The sequence below is a fragment of the Lissotriton helveticus genome, chromosome 4_1 (assembly GCF_964261635.1).
Source record: "Lissotriton helveticus chromosome 4_1, aLisHel1.1, whole genome shotgun sequence".
Lineage (NCBI taxonomy): Eukaryota > Metazoa > Chordata > Amphibia > Caudata > Salamandridae > Lissotriton > Lissotriton helveticus.
In genome coordinates, this window is record NC_136063.1 from 216,338,976 (window position 1) to 216,355,228 (window position 16,253).

At 38.7% G+C, this 16,253-nt stretch overlaps 1 long non-coding RNA gene across 1 annotated transcript; it reads left to right on the top strand.

The window, feature by feature from the left end:
• Nucleotides 1-11,339: 11,339 nt before the first annotated feature.
• LOC144827110 (uncharacterized) lies at nt 11,340-15,327 on the top strand. The gene is made up of 3 exons (XR_013610023.1): nt 11,340-11,445; nt 12,181-12,280; nt 15,251-15,327. It is a non-coding gene; the product is annotated as an uncharacterized LOC144827110 (long non-coding RNA).
• The last annotated feature ends 926 nt before the right edge of the window (nt 15,328-16,253 follow it).

Below are 16,253 nucleotides of genomic sequence, written 5' to 3' on the forward strand. Positions count from 1 at the left end.
TGGGAGGTGGATAACATTGCTAAGAGCATTAGCTCGGTAATGCATGAATATGGCTGAGTTTTCAGCGATATTAATGCATTGCGGTCGTTTTTTATCGTATTTCCGATAAACCTTGATAATAGCAAGGTTTATCTGCGATAATTTCTGATGGTAAAAAAATCGTTGCTAAGCATCGTTAGGGATAAATATCGCTTAACTTTGGTAATATGCCCAAACGTCTGTTAACGTTCGATTCGAAGGAAATCAGGAAGTGTTGAAAAACATTGTCTGCGCCATCTTGTCTTTTTTCAAATGCCACACTTTTGTCGTGCACGGCAGCCATTTTAGATGCCTTGACCAGACCCACTCTGTGCACGCTGTCGATCCTTAGCATGGCTCCCCACCCTCGCAAGCATCTCCCCCAGGCAGTGGTCACCCCCGCTCTCTGTCTTATGCATGGGTAATAAACCTCCCCCCATCTGCGCTGCTCTTCCCTGAGAATCACACCCTGTGCCCGCCCGACACCTCCCTTTCGCCCTATTCACTACCGCACCCTCTGACACTCCTTTTCCTCTGTGTCCGATTGTCCAGGCTGGTCCTAGGGTATCAGCTAGCCCTGCAGATGTAGTTTATGGCCACAGCTGTAAAGAATCACCCCTCTTCAAAGGAGTTATAGTAGATCAAGGCCCACACTCGATGAGATCCGTCACAGCAGAAGCGTTGCTATTATCTGAAAACCATCCTGTATTGTGATTGGGGAGGGGACCGAGCCTGAAGCGGAAGATTCCAGGGATGACTCTTTGTACATCAAAGTTTTTACAATTATGTGTCACATTAAATATATATAGCACTCCGACAAAGTAGTAAGATTATAAAACTTTAATAATTTATAAATATATACAAGAAAACAAAAATAGTAATAACATATAAACATTTTTAGGGAAAAACAACGAAGTAGCGGTCGGCTGTGCGAATAGTCCCAACGCAGCACAACGTCCAGATTTCCGGCGTGGGGCGTCGCGGGGGGTGGGTCATCAGTAGCAAACTGTTGTGCGAATAGTTCCAAGGCAGCAGAACGCGCCGAAATCTAGATGACACGAAAGTGATGTCTAGTAAGTTGCCACCCAGCAAATAACGGCATGGGGCGTCGCGGGGGGTGGGTCATCAGTAGCAAACTGTTGCGCGAATAGTTCCAAGGCAGCAGAACGATGGCACCAAGGTGATGTCCAGTAAGTTGCCGCACTGGTTTTGGTATCCTACAATGCTGCTCCGAATAACGGCGTGGGGCGCCCCGGGGGAGGCGGCGTGAACGGGCCTCTCCAGGTGGAGTGTCATCTGTTGTAGTGGGGCGCCCCTTTACCGTTTCAGTTGCCATTCCGTCCGTTTTTGGTCCACTGTGTCAAATGCCGCAATTCAGCTGAGTTGCGCCCACTCTTGCGGTGCAGCGATAGGCGGCTGTCACAGGAGTCTCAAAATGGCGGCAGGCTGTTTCCTTTTTGGGCCTGGTCCACTGAAATGGCCCTGGGACACCTTGGAAATCGGACGCTTGTCTGCTAGGTCTTGGACCCCATTCTCGAAAGCGTCCCCTCCGCCTTGAGAATTCATCAAAAGTTTTGGGGGCTCCGACTCCTGCAGGCTTCTGGTGGGGAGCAGCTGCCATGATTGCTCGCGGAATGACCACGACTGAGCTACGAGATGGTGGTGCTCTCATGCTGACGCCAGCTTCAGTCTGAAACATCCAGAAACAAGGTGCGGCTTTCATCGTTTGGGAAAAAAAAAAAGTTTTCATCCAATGAAAAGTGTTGTTTTTAGGTCACATGATCAAGCCTTCCATCATTAGGAAACCAAAAGTAAAATGAACCAATGAAAAGTTTTATAAACAAGTCACATGACCTGTTATGCGGCATAGGGTGTAAAATGCGGAGAAAATACGTTGGCACGTGAGGCGGCGTCAGTAGCGGACCGATGTGCGAATAGGCCGAAGGCAATACAACGCGCCAAGATCCGGATGGCACCGAGGTGGTGTGTAGCAAGTTGCCGCACTGGTGTGGCCATCCTACAATGCTGAAAGTCGGCGTGGGGCGCCCCGTTGGCCTGTGAGTTTGCGTCAGTAGCGGACCGATGTGCGAATAGGCCGAAGGCAGCACAACGCGCCAAGATCTGGATGGCACCGAGGTGGTGTCTAGTAAGTTGTCGCACTTCTGTGGCCATCCTACAATGTTGAAAGTCGGCGTGGGGCGCCCCGTTGGCCTGTGAGATGGCGTCAGTAGCGGACCGATGTGCGAATGGGGCCAAAGGCAGCGCAACAATATTTTCTGATTTGAAGACACCACAAGGCGCTGAGATGCCAAGATCCGGATGGCACCGAGGTGGTGTCTAGCAAGTTGTGGCACTGGTGTGGCCATCGTACAATGGTAAAAGTCGGCGTGGGGCGCCCTGTTGGCCTGTGAGATGGTGTCAGTAGCGGACTGATGTATGAATGGGGCCAAAGGCAGCGCAACAATATTTTCTACAATATTTTCGGAGTAGAAGACACCACAAGGCGCTGAGATGCCAAGATCCGGATGGCACCGAGGTGATGTCTAAGTTGCGGACCGATGTGCGAATGGGGCCAAAGGTAGCGTAACAAGATTTTCTGTATGGAAGATACCACTAGGCGTTGAGATGCCAAGATTCGGATGGCACCGAGGTGATGTCTAGCAAGTTGTGCCACTGGTGTGGCCATCGTACAATGGTAAAAGTCGGCGTGGGGCGCCCTATTGGCCTGTGAGATGGTGTCAGTAGCGGACTGATGTGCGAATGGGGCCAAAGGCAGCGCAACAATATTTTCTGACTGACACCACAAGGCGCTGAGATGCCAAGATCCGGATGGCACCGAGGTGATGTCTAAGTTGCGGACTGATGTGCGAATGGGGCCAAAGGCAGCGTAACAATATTTTCTGTATGGAAGATACCACTAGGCGTTGAGATGCCAAGATTCGGATGGCACCGAGGTGATGTCTAGCAAGTTGGTGTGGTCATCCTACAATGCTGAAACTCGGCGTGGGTCACCCCATTAGCCTGTGAGATGGCGTCAGTAGCGGACCGATGTGCGAATAGGCCGAAGGCAGCACAACGCGCCAAGATCCGGATGTCACCGTGGTGGTTTCATAGTTGAGAGGCACTTCATCTGCAGTGGGGCGCCGAGATCCGGATGGCACCGAGGTGATGTCTAGCAAGTTGCTGTACTGGTGTGGTCATCCTACAATGCTGAAATGTAGTGGGGCGCCCATTTACCGTTTCAGTTGCCATTCAGCTGAGTTTCGGCTGCTCTTGATGCTACAGCGACAGGCGGCTGCAAGAGGACTCTCAAAATGGCGGCCTGTTCTTTGGATTTGGGCCTGGTCCACTAAAATGGCCCTGGGACACCTTAGAACTCGGACGCCCGATTTTTTTTTCCTTTCCTGTACATGCAAAAAAAGGTAAATGCCCGGTACGTTACACGCTTCATCTGCCACGATGAACTCTCCAGAGGAACCGAAAAAAAATATAGTTGTGGTAACTATACCATGCATCGTCATATGGAGAGGTGGCACCAATTAATTATAGTGCTGCATAAAAGAGAGATTTGGAGGAGAACCCCTGACCTGCTAGTACATTCATCAAAGAAGTGGCACTGAGAGCTTCAGAGGCAAGGGAAACGGTCCCAAATATTTAGAAGAACTTTGGAAAGATTAAAATGACATGTTTAGATTGTGGTAAATTAATTTCATGTGGACAGATGAGTGTTACTCTAATAAATACAGCATATGAACATCATCATAGTCGATGGTTGGTAGAGACATTTTGACTATATCCTGGACCTGCCCGTCCTCGCCCAAAATGGCGCCGGAATAAATGGGACTCGTAACTCCTTGTTGTGTACTGGTTGCAGAACCTTGAAATCACGAGATACGTATGCAGTTTTGAAGCACATGGCGGGCGGGGACGAGAATTGATTGAATATTTCGACATCCCTATTGATATTAAGTTCTGATGTGTTATTGATTACTGTACTGTTGAAAATTCGAATTAACGTCACCCATGGTACTTGCCCGCAAATGTATATCTAGATAATTTTATTGTAACTGGCCTTGTCGTATTTTAATTATAAAATGTACGTCCACCGATTCCGTAACTGTTAGACACCTTAGTTCTTGCAACCTAATGGCCCGCCCGTTACGTTCCTCTACAGTGTAAATGTCTATTCATCATATACGATTACAGTTTGCTCCGTGGCAGGCCCACGTGGTTATAGGCTCGTATTTGTATAATGAAATGTTCACAATAAAGGTTTATAAAAGAAAACATGGTAGTAGTATATACATTGGTAAAGTTTTTAATAATAGTCACTGTTTTAGAATCATTAAAAGGCAAGTGAAATAAAGCAGACCAATTACATGAAGGGTAAAAGGTATAATACGAAGGAACGCAGTAAAGATAAATGGTCAAGGGCTGTTGTGTTTTCTATTCCTGCAACATAAAGTGATTGATAAGAATCTCATATTCAGGCGTATCGGCGACTAAGACAGCAGGTCGACCCTCTTTTGCTCAACGGCTCCGTCATGGGACGAAGAAACGCTCTTTTTCTCGAAAAAAGAATATATTTTACTTGCAGGACAGTTGTAAAATTTCCGGGAAAGTACATTAGCCTGGAACATTATAACATATATTTAAGAAAAAATAATGTTCGGAAGTTTTAGGTGATATGACCAAGGCTTTCATCATTAGAATAAGAAAAGTAAAATGAACCAATGAAAAGTTTTATTAACAAGTCACATGACTTGTTATGCTTACGTTACGCGCTGCGCGCCCCGGATGACTTCCGGATGCGCTAACGCGGCGCGTCATATGACGCATTACGCGACAACGCAGGTCCAGAATATAGTCAAAATGTCTCCACCAACCAGCGGTCGAAACACAACCCCTTTCAGCAGGCTAAATAGTTCTGTTAAATGACAACAGAAGGGACAGGCAACAAGAACCATCAGTCAAAGAGGGGAGGGCTAGTTCTTCTCTACCGGGTTACATTGGGGCGCTACCGGAACTGATCGAATTGGTAGTCTACAGTGTTTCTGGATGTTTCAGACTGAAGCTGGGGTTAGCATGAGAGCACCACCATTTCGTAGCTCCGTTGTGGCCATTCCGCAACCAATCATGGCAGCCGCTCTTTATCGTTATTTTGGGCGGGGTGGGTGGCGGAGCCGAGCTGTTTTGCAGCCATCATTGTGTGGAGTTCAGTTCATCTCACTAGTTTTGTATTTGTCATGAGGGGTTGTTCCTAATGTTTCTATTTTAGCGAGGTCAAAAAGAGATCCCATTAGTGGCCTACTGATTTTACTCGATTCCTTTTCTTTTTTTTTACACGATTTTTCGTTATCTGCAAAGACTAAACAGAGTATTGCGACTCTGTGTTTGTTTGTAAATAGAGAATGAACCAAAGAGAACTAATTCTAAAACAGTAAATACTTGGATAACAATCAATCAAATGGAGAGAGAAGCAGGCACGACGGATTACAACGGGGGCAAAGGCCTGCGTTAACTACCTTTCACTATCTGCAAAGAGAGAGTACTCCTAATAGAAATGAGGGGGGGGGCACCATTCAAAGCAGATCAGTGTGCATAAACACGAAAATGTTTTCACTTACCACGTGCTTGACATTCGACAGCTTATGATATTTGCTATTAAAAAACCATTGAAATTCACTGAAAAAACCATAGGTTATAGACCATATATAGTTAGGAATTAGCATTTACAAAACCTTGAAAATTCACTGAAAAAACCATAGGTTATAGACCATATATAGTTAGGAATTAGCATTTAAAAAACCTTATTTTACTCACACAAAACCATTGAAATTCCATATATAGTTAGTTGCACTAACTATATATCGCGCACCCGCAATCCACTGCTGATGATGTCACATATTACATCATTCATGACATGGTCAGTGACATCACTGATGACATCACTGATGACATCTCAAATGACATCACTGATGACATCACTGATGACATCTCATTTGACATCAATGACCACATCACTGATGATATCATTCATGTGACAATACAATGCATCTCCTCACATTTTAATATAACCTCTGTTTCACCCAGTGTTAAAAACAGAGTATAATTTTTGAAACCATTGACACACCAATACTAGTTACTACATACGTACTCACTGATTCCTACGTCTACACACACATTCACTCATTCACCCATACAATCATTCATACATACAATCACTCATCTTTACAACACTATCATATGCACTCATACACCTATACAGACACTCACACTCTGCCACTCATCCATGGAGTTACTCACACACCTAGTCAGTCCTGTAAAGAATCAATCACACTTCCATTTTCTACTCTATACAGTTAAACATAGAGGCCCACATGCATCAAGCATTTTTGCAGTCGCAGACGGTGCGATTCCTTAAAATCGGCCGTTTGCGAATGCAAAAGTGCTTGTTGGGATGCATCATGCCATTTTAGAAGTCGCATCTTTTTTACGATTTCTAAAATTGCATTAGCATTTAAGAAATCGCAATTGTGCGATTTCTTAAATGCTATGCATCATTGTAGAAAAATATTCTTTTTTTAAAATTGGAAGTGCAAATTACCACGAAGTTCAACTTCGTGGTAAATTGCGAAATTGATTAAATATGCACAAAAATGCATTTTTTAAACTGTAAAGTTACACACACACATGTCCTTAGGACATGTGTGTATGTAACTTATGCTGAAAAGTACATTTCAGGGGTGCATGGGGGGGTCCTTTGGACCCCCCCCTGCACCCATGAAATTTTCTAAGTGCCACTCGCAATTTCCATTGACTCCTATGGGCCTTTTGGCCCATAGGAATCAATGGAAATTGCGAAAATTAAGTTAAGAAATCGGTATTTCTTTGGGATTCGGTAAAAAATGCGATTTTTACCGAATCCCACAAGAATACCGAAAATATTGATGCATATCATTTTGCATTTCTTAATTTGCGATTCCTTATTTTTCGCAAATTAAGAAATGCAAAAAGACACAATGATGCATGTGGGCCATAGCACCTTACGTTTTCAACCATATACTAACACATACTTACTCTCTTATACAATCATTGATACAAGTACACATTGATCTGTACAGAGTCACACACCTCCCAGCCAGCCACACACACACTCAGTCTCCCATGCAAATACTTGGGCAATCAATCAATAACCCATATAGTTACTCATATAGCTACTGATCAACACATGCAGCAGTTTACAGAACAACAGACATAATGATGCACAAATTAAGACAGTTTAGTCACTAACCATGCACTCAGTGAGACACATTTAATCACTCACTCATACATTCAGTCATGCACCTACTAAATCCTTCGTCCAGACACTTATACATCCACTCATTCTTCAATATGTAAGACATATTTTAACTTTACAGAAACATACAGTCACTGGATGTTGTCATCAGTGATGTCATCAGTGATGTCATTTGAGATGTCATCAGTGATGTCATCAGTGATGTCACTGACCATGTCATGAATGATGTAATATGTGACATCATCAGCAGTGGATTGCGGGTGCGCGATATATAGTTAGTGCAACTAACTATATATGGAATTTCAATGGTTTTGTGTGAGTAAAATAAGGTTTTTTAAATGCTAATTCCTAACTATATATGGTCTATAACCTATGGTTTTTTCAGTGAATATATATATATATATATATATATATATATATATATTTATTTTTAAGGCGTTCCCTTGCATCAAGTGGGCTATCATCCACCCCTGAGGGGCAGATCGGGGGTAACTACCCCCATCCACCCACCGGGGGGCAGAAAGACTGATGCCCAATTTAGTAGGGACGGAGGCATGTCCATGCAAATGGTGGGAAGCTCTGCCCCTATATTTAAACAAAAACAGCTTTCTCTGGAATATATTGGGATTTCTGCTCTGGTGGGGGTCAGATCTGGGGTAACTACTCCTTCAACCCCCTCCCCCACCCCAAGGGGGAGTTATGACTGAAATATTTAAATGTCCTGGGGAGCACAAGCCCTTGCCTAAGGGTCTGCTCCACCTTCCCTCCCTGGCACCTAGTGGGTGGATTGCGGCTTTTGGATTGCCCTCCTGTGGTGATCCCCAAGGAGGAATTCATTGGACAGAGGTAGAATTGGAAATGGGAAATTCTCTCCTTTCCAACAATACTTCTCCCAATAGAATCAGAGCTCAGGTGCTGAGATATGCTCCTGAGCGGATTGGTGTCACTACAACGTATGTTATTACAACGCATGTTTTTACATCGCATTTTTTACATCGCAAAGTCTATTACAACGCGATTTTTTACAACGCATACCACTACATCGCAATATAGTTTTATTAATGAAAAAGTACCAATACAACGCATTCTGTTACAACGCATACATTTACATCGATTTTTTATATATACATTTTTTTTGTAACATAAAATCTGGCACGGGATGCAGGGAAAATAGGGGTTTTGGGTGGGGAAGTGTATTAAAATATAGTGAAAAACTACACGTACAAGTAACAATATTTTAATAAATAATTTAAACGTATACCGTTTTTTTTTTTTGTAACATAAAATCTGGCACGGGATGCAGGGAAAATAGGGGTTTTGGGTGGGGAAGTGTATTAAAATCTATAAAAAATCTCCACATAAACTTTCTTTTTTTGTTTAAAAATTAATAAATTAATAAATTAGCTTAAAATATTATAATTTTAAATTAATTAAATAAATAAATTAAAAAATTAAATAAATAAAATAATAGCCAAAAATCATACGGAAACACTGTATAATCATAAGAGTATTACATTTAATACTCGAGTATTAAAATTAATACTTGAGTAACAATAAATGTATTAAAAATTGTAACATTTACATTAATTTTCAAAATAATTTCGTTATATCATTTCATATTGTTACATTATCTGTAAACAATTATTTAAAAAAATAATTAATTAGATTTAAAAAAAATTATATATATATTTATTAATTAAATAAAATAAATAAATAATTTTTATTATTTAAGTAAAATAAAATAAAACGACGTGTTGGTAGTAAAATAATTCCATAAATAATCAACATATATTTCTATTATTCAAACAACACAGATACAATGCAATGCATAGAGATATTCTAATTAAAACGAGATTAATAAAAAACGTACTCGATATATTTTACAAAGTAGTCATAGTAAGGAAAATTATTATATTTCAAGAAAATAACGACGTATTGAAAAAATAAGGAATAAATGATTAGTAAATAATTGATTTTTAAACTTTTTAATCAAAAGTAACACATTAACATGCAAAGTTGCGCCATTTTACACACAGGAAACTAAAATGAAGTCCATCTACGATTTCCATGACCTACAATATCAACAAGACTTTCAAGATGGATGCCAAAATGGAACGAAAATATGAAAAGTTTACTTCCACGTAACGTATTTTAAATTATATGTTTCCACATCAAATGATTTTAAAAAAATTTAGAAACGGAACGGTATAATTTACTCCAAAAATAATGATAATTACGAAAAGTTATAAATAGAAGAAACCCACCATTTTGAAGGCAGTTGATTATCAACTAACAGAGTGAGCAGACGTGAAAACCTGACCCTCTGACCTCTTCATTTAATTGTGAAGGAAAAGGAACATAGACGCATTTCTCTTTCACATTAAAGTAAGTCAAATGAAATAAGAATTACATTTATGTAGTGCTAACATATCAGCACCAATATATTTAAAAAAAAAAATTTTAAATAAATTATTTAATATAATAATAAGCATTTAGAAAGAAAGTATTAAAACGTTTGATAGGAATGTTTATAAGTGTTAAAGTTTTTATAATTATTAAACAGAATACTTTTAAGAAAATGAAACAAAGGTTGATGCTATTTTTTTTAACCAATAATTGCATTGTCAACAAGGTAACTGCTGAATATTTTAAAAAAGCTTATATTTCAACTTATTTAATTTAAATAAATAAATGAAAAAATACATTACCATAACCAAAATAAACAAGCAACATTACTAAACGTTCTCTCCCTCTCCCCCACATCCTTCGAAAATTAATCGTAAATGTAATATGTTAAAAATAGTAAGACAGACACATAATACAGCGTAAAAATGGATGACAACTAAATGTCAGAATAATTTAAATTAAAATATAGAATATGTATTTATTTGCTTTGCATCTCATGCAAATCAACATTTAATTTTAGATACTTCAATGTATGTTGTGAAGCAGTATAGATTGTGAAAAAAACCTGAAACAACAATCGATTCAACCAAAGATTTAAAAATATAAGAAAAATAAAGGACTATCAGCAAGGTAAATACTTGACAGTTTTAATCTACCAGTAGAATATCGTTTTTAAAAAATATAAATTAGTATAAGAAGTAGATTATTTTCTACAAAAAATGTCATAGTAATAAAACTCGCATGTATTATGAAGGAACATATGACACGTTTTCAAATGTTTTCTTTACAGCAAAAGGAGAACAACCATAACTGAGAAAGCCACCGAAAATCAGCCAATATCGAAACCATTTGCAAAATAACACCACAAATTAACATTCAAACCTCAAAGGTAACTTTTAAATATAAACACATTTCTATTTAAGAATACAATGGAAATCATAAATATTTTTTAGCTGAATATGTGCAGGATAGTCGAAAAAATGTAAATTTGTAATCGAACTCTAGGTAAGTGCATATTCTGAAAAAAATGCTGATTATTAATAGAAACTAAGAAAAGTACAGGATATTGTGAAATTATCTCTTATTATTTCCACTCTGAGAAAGTGCATGACTTTAGTGGTCCCCAAACCTTTTTTGGGGGTGCTAGAGGGTGTCAAAGTGACACCCCCTGCACCCTTGTCAATATCTGTATTTACCGATTCTGTAAATACCGACCGGTAATGTCCCATTCATTCCTATGGGCTTCAAAGCCCATAGGAATGAATGGGGCATTACCGGTCGGTATTTACCGAATCGGTAAATACAGATATTTTCCAATTCAGCAAAAAGAACATCTGGATGTTCCTACATCTCGACCCCTTAGATTTACCGATTTTTAATTACCTAATCGGTATGATTCGGTAATTAAAAATCAGTAAATCTATTTTACCTACATCGGGCCCTAAGTATTCTAAGTCCAGGTAAATGCATGATGTAAGAAACTGCTGGTTAGTGTTAACATTTCACTAATTTTTAAACATTAATAACCATATTTTTATTCAAGACAACGTACAAAAGGGATAAATAATTAAAACATTATCCAAATATATAACACATTTTCTAATTTTTTTTACATTCAAAGGAGAACAACCAAAACCGAAAAAACAACCGAAGCTCAGCCAATATCAAAACAATTTGCAAGACTTGAAAGAAACCCACAAACCAACCTTCAAAACTCAAAGGTAACTTTTAAATATAAACACATTTCTATTTGAGAATACATTAGAAATCATAAATATTTTTTTAGCTGAATATGTGCAGGATAGTCGAAAAAATCTAAATTTCTAATCGAACTCTAGGTAAGTGCATATTGTGTTTAAAATGCTGATTATTAATAGAAACTAAGAAAAGTACTTGATATTGTGAAATTATCTCTTATTATTTCCACTCTGAGAAAGTGCATGACTTTAGTGGTCCCCAAACCTTTTTTGGGGGTGCTAGAGGGTGTCAAAGTGACACCCTCTGCACCCATGTCAATATCTGTATTTACCGATTCGGTAAATACCGACCGGTAATGCCCCATTCATTCCTATGCGCTTCAAAGCCCATAGGAATGAATGGGGCATTACCGGTCGGTATTTACCGAATCGGTAAATACAGATATTTACCAATTCGGCAAAAGTAACATCTGGATGTTCCTACATCTCGACCCCTTAGATTTACCGATTTTTAATTACCTAATCGGTATGATTCAGTAATTAAAAATCAGTAAATCTATTTTACCTACATCGGGCCCTAAGTAATGTAAGTCCAGGTAAATGCATAATGTAAGAAAGGGCTGGTTAGTGTTAACATTTTACTAATTTGTAAACAATAATAAACATATTTTTATTCAAGACAACGTACAAAAGGGATAAATATTTAAAACATTATCCAAATATATAACACATTTTCTATTTTTTTTTTTTCATTCAAAGGAGAACAACCAAAACTGTAAAAGCGATCAAAGCTCAGCCAATATCAAAACAGTTTGCAAGACTTGAAAGAAACCCACAAACCAACCTTCAAAACTCAAAGGTAACTGTCAAATGAACACATTTCATTTTCTGCTTACATTGCATACGATATATAATTTTAAAGCAGAAAAAACGCAGGATAGTGAAAAAATTTCATTTACTATTTAAACTCCAGGTAATTGTTTGATACGGGAAAGTGCTGGATAGATTAGAAATACAAATTACTATTCTAACTCCAGGTAAGAGCATGATTAGATAAAGTGCTGGATAGTGTAGAAATGCCACTTTCCCTAATCATGCACTTTCCTGGAGTTAGAATAGTAAGTGGCACTTCAACACTATCCAGCACTTTCCCTAATCATGATGATTAATTAATTTTTTATATATATATATATATTATTTATATATAAAAAAAGAGAAAGTACTGTATAGTGTTAAAGTGCCACTTACTATGCAATGTTGAAGTAAATACATGATTAGTGCAAGTGCTGGATAGTGTTGAAGTGCCACTTACTATTCTAACTCCAGGAAAGTGCATGTTTAGGAAAAGTGCTGGATAGTGTTGAAGTGCCACTTACTATTATAACTCCAGGAAAGTGCATGATTAGGGAAAGTGCTGAATAGTGTTGAAGTGCCACTTACTATTCTAACTCCAGGAAAGTGGATGATTAGGGAAAGTGCTGGATAGTTTTGAAGTGCCACTTACTATTCTAACTCCAGGAAAGTGCATGATTAGGGAAAGTGCTGGATAGTGTTGAAGTGCCACTTACTATTCTAACTCCAGGAAAGTGCATGATTAGGGAAAGTGCTGGATAGTGTTGAAGTGCCACTTACTATTCTAACTCCAGGAAAGTGCATGTTTAGGGAAAGTGCTGGATAGTGTTGAAGTGCCACTTACTATTCTAACTCCAGGAAAGTGCATGATTAGGGAAAGTGCTGGATAGTGTTGAAGTGCCACTTACTATTCTAACTCCAGGAAAGTGCATGATTAGGAAAAGTGCTGGATAGTGTTGAAGTGCCACTTACTATTCTAACTCCAGGAAAGTGCATGTTTAGGGAAAGTGCTGGATAGTGTTGAAGTGCCACTTACTATTCTAACTCCAGGAAAGTGCATGATTAGGGAAAGTGCTGGATAGTGTTGAAGTGCCACTTACTATTCTAACTCCAGGAAAGTGGATGATTAGGGAAAGTGCTGGATAGTGTTTAAGTGCCACTTACAATTCCAAGTCCATATAAATGCATGAGCAAATTAGTGTTAACATGTCACAAATTTCTATTCATCAATACATATAGATTATTTTTTCAACGTTTAGAAAAGATATAGAAATAAATCATTATCAAACCATATAAAATTTTTTTTAATTTTTTCATTACAGCCAAACAATATAAACCAAAACCGAAAAAGCAAGCAAAGCTCAGCCAACATCCAAACAATTTTAAAGACTTGAAAGAAACCGACAAAGCAACCTTCAAAACTCAAAGGTAACTGACAAATAAACACATTTCATTTTCTGCATACATTGCATAAAAAATATAATTTTAAAACCGAAAAAGTGCAGGATAGTGAAAAATGTCAATTACTATTCAAACTCCAGGTAATTGCTTGATTAGGGAAAGTGCTGGATAGTGTTGAAGTGCCACTTACTATTCTAACACCAGGTAAGTGCTTTATTAGGGAAAGTGCTGGATAGTGTTGAAGTGCCACTTACTATTCTAACTCCAGGAAAGTGCATGTTTAGGGAAAGTGCTGGATAGTGTTGAAGTGCCACTAACTATTCTAACTCCAGGAAAGTGCATGATTAGGGAAAGTGCTGGATAGTGTTGAAGTGTCACTTACTATTCTAACTCCAGGAAAGTGCATGATTAGGGAAAGTGTTGGATAGTGTTGAAGTGCCACTTACTATTCTAACACCAGGTAAGTGCTTGATTAGGGAAAGTGCTGGATAGTGTTGAAGTGCCACTTACTATTCTAACTCCAGGAAAGTGCATGATTAGGGAAAGTGCTGGATAGTGTTGAAGTGCCACTTACTATTCTAACTCCAGGAAAGTGCATGTTTAGGGAAAGTGCTGGATAGTGTTGAAGTGCCACTTACTATTCTAACTCCAGGAAAGTGCATGATTAGGGAAAGTGCTGGATAGTGTTGAAGTGCCACTTAATATTCTAACTCCATGAATGTGCATGATTAGGGAAAGTGCTGGATAGTGTTGAAGTGCCACTTACTATTCTAACTCCAGGAAAGTGCATGATTAGGGAAAGTGCTGGATAGTGTTGAAGTGCCACTTACTATTCTAACTCCAGGAAAGTGCATCATTAGGGAAAGTGCTGGATAGTGTTGAAGTGCCACTTACTATTCTAACTCCAGGAAAGTGCATCATTAGGGAAAGTGCTGGATAGTGTTTAAGTGCCACTTACTATTCTAACACCAGGTAAGTGCTTGATTAGGGAAAGTGCTGGATAGTGTTGAAATGCAACTTACTATTCTAACTCCAGGAAAGTGCATGATTAGGGAAAGTGCTGGATAGTGTTGAAGTGCCATTTACTATTCTAACTCCAGGAAAGTGCATGATTAAGGAAATTGCTGGATAGTGTTGAAGTGCCACTTACTATTCTAACTCCAGATAAGTACATAATTAGAGAAAATGCTGGATAGTGTTGAAGTGCAACTTACTATTCTAACTCCTGGAAAGTGCATTAGTAGGGAAAGTGTTGGATAGTATTGAAGTGCCACTTACTATTCTAACACCAGGTAAGTGCTTGATTAGGGAAAGTGCTGGATAGGATTGAAGTGCCACTTACTATTCTAACTCCACGAAAGTGCATGTTTAGGGAAAGTGCTGGATAGTGTTTAAGTGCCACTTACAATTCCGAGTCCAGATAAATGCATGAGCAAATAAAGTGCTGGTTAGTGTTAACATGTCACAAATTTCTAATCATCAATACATATAGATTATTTTTTTCAACGTTTAGAAAAGATATAGAAATAAAACATTATCAAACCATATAAAAATTTTTTAAATTTTTTCATTACAGCCAAACAAGATAAACCAAAACCGAAAAAGCAAGCAAAGCTCAGCCAACATCCAAACAATTTGCAAGACTTGAAAGAAACCCACAAAGTAACCTTCAAAACTCAAAGGTAACTGTCAAATAAACACATTTCATTTTCTGCGTACATTGCATACAAAATATAATTTTAAAACCAAAAAAGTGCAGGATAGTAAAAAATGTCAATTACTATTCAAACTCCAGGTAAGTGCTTCATTAGGAAACATACTGGATAGTTTTGAAGTGCCTCTTACTATTCTAACTCCAGCTAAGTGCATGATTAGGGAAAGTGCTGGATAGTGTTGAAGTGCCACTTACTATTCTAACTCCAGGAAAGTGCATGATTAGGGAAAGTGCTGGATAGTGTTGAAGTGCCACTTACTATTCTAACTCCAGGAAAGTGCATGATTAGGGAAAGTGCTGGATAGTGTTGAAGTGTCACTTACTATTCTAACTCCAGGAAAGTGCATGATTAGGGAAAGTGCTGGATAGTGTTGAAGTGCCACTTACTATTCTAACACCAGGTAAGTGCTTGATTAGGGAAAGTGCTGGATAGTGTTGAAGTGCCACTTACTATTCTAACTCCAGGAAAGTACATGATTAGGGAAAGTGCTGGATAGTGTTGAAGTGCCACTTACTATTCTAACTCCAGGAAAGTGGATGATTAGGGAAAGTGCTGGATAGTGTTGAAGTGCCACTTATTATTCTAACTCCAGGAAAGTGCATGATTAGGGAAAGTGCTGGATAGTGTTGAAGTGCCACTTACTATTCTAACTCCAGGAAAGTGCATGATTAGGGAAAGTGCTGGATAGTGTTGAAGTGCCACTTACTATTCTAACTCCAGGAAAGTGCATCATTAGGGAAAGTGCTGGATAGTGTTTAAGTGCCACTTACTATTCTAACACCAGGTAAGTGCTTGATTAGGGAAAGTGCTGGATAGTGTTGAAATGCAACTTACTATTCTAACTCCAGGAAAGTGCATGATTAG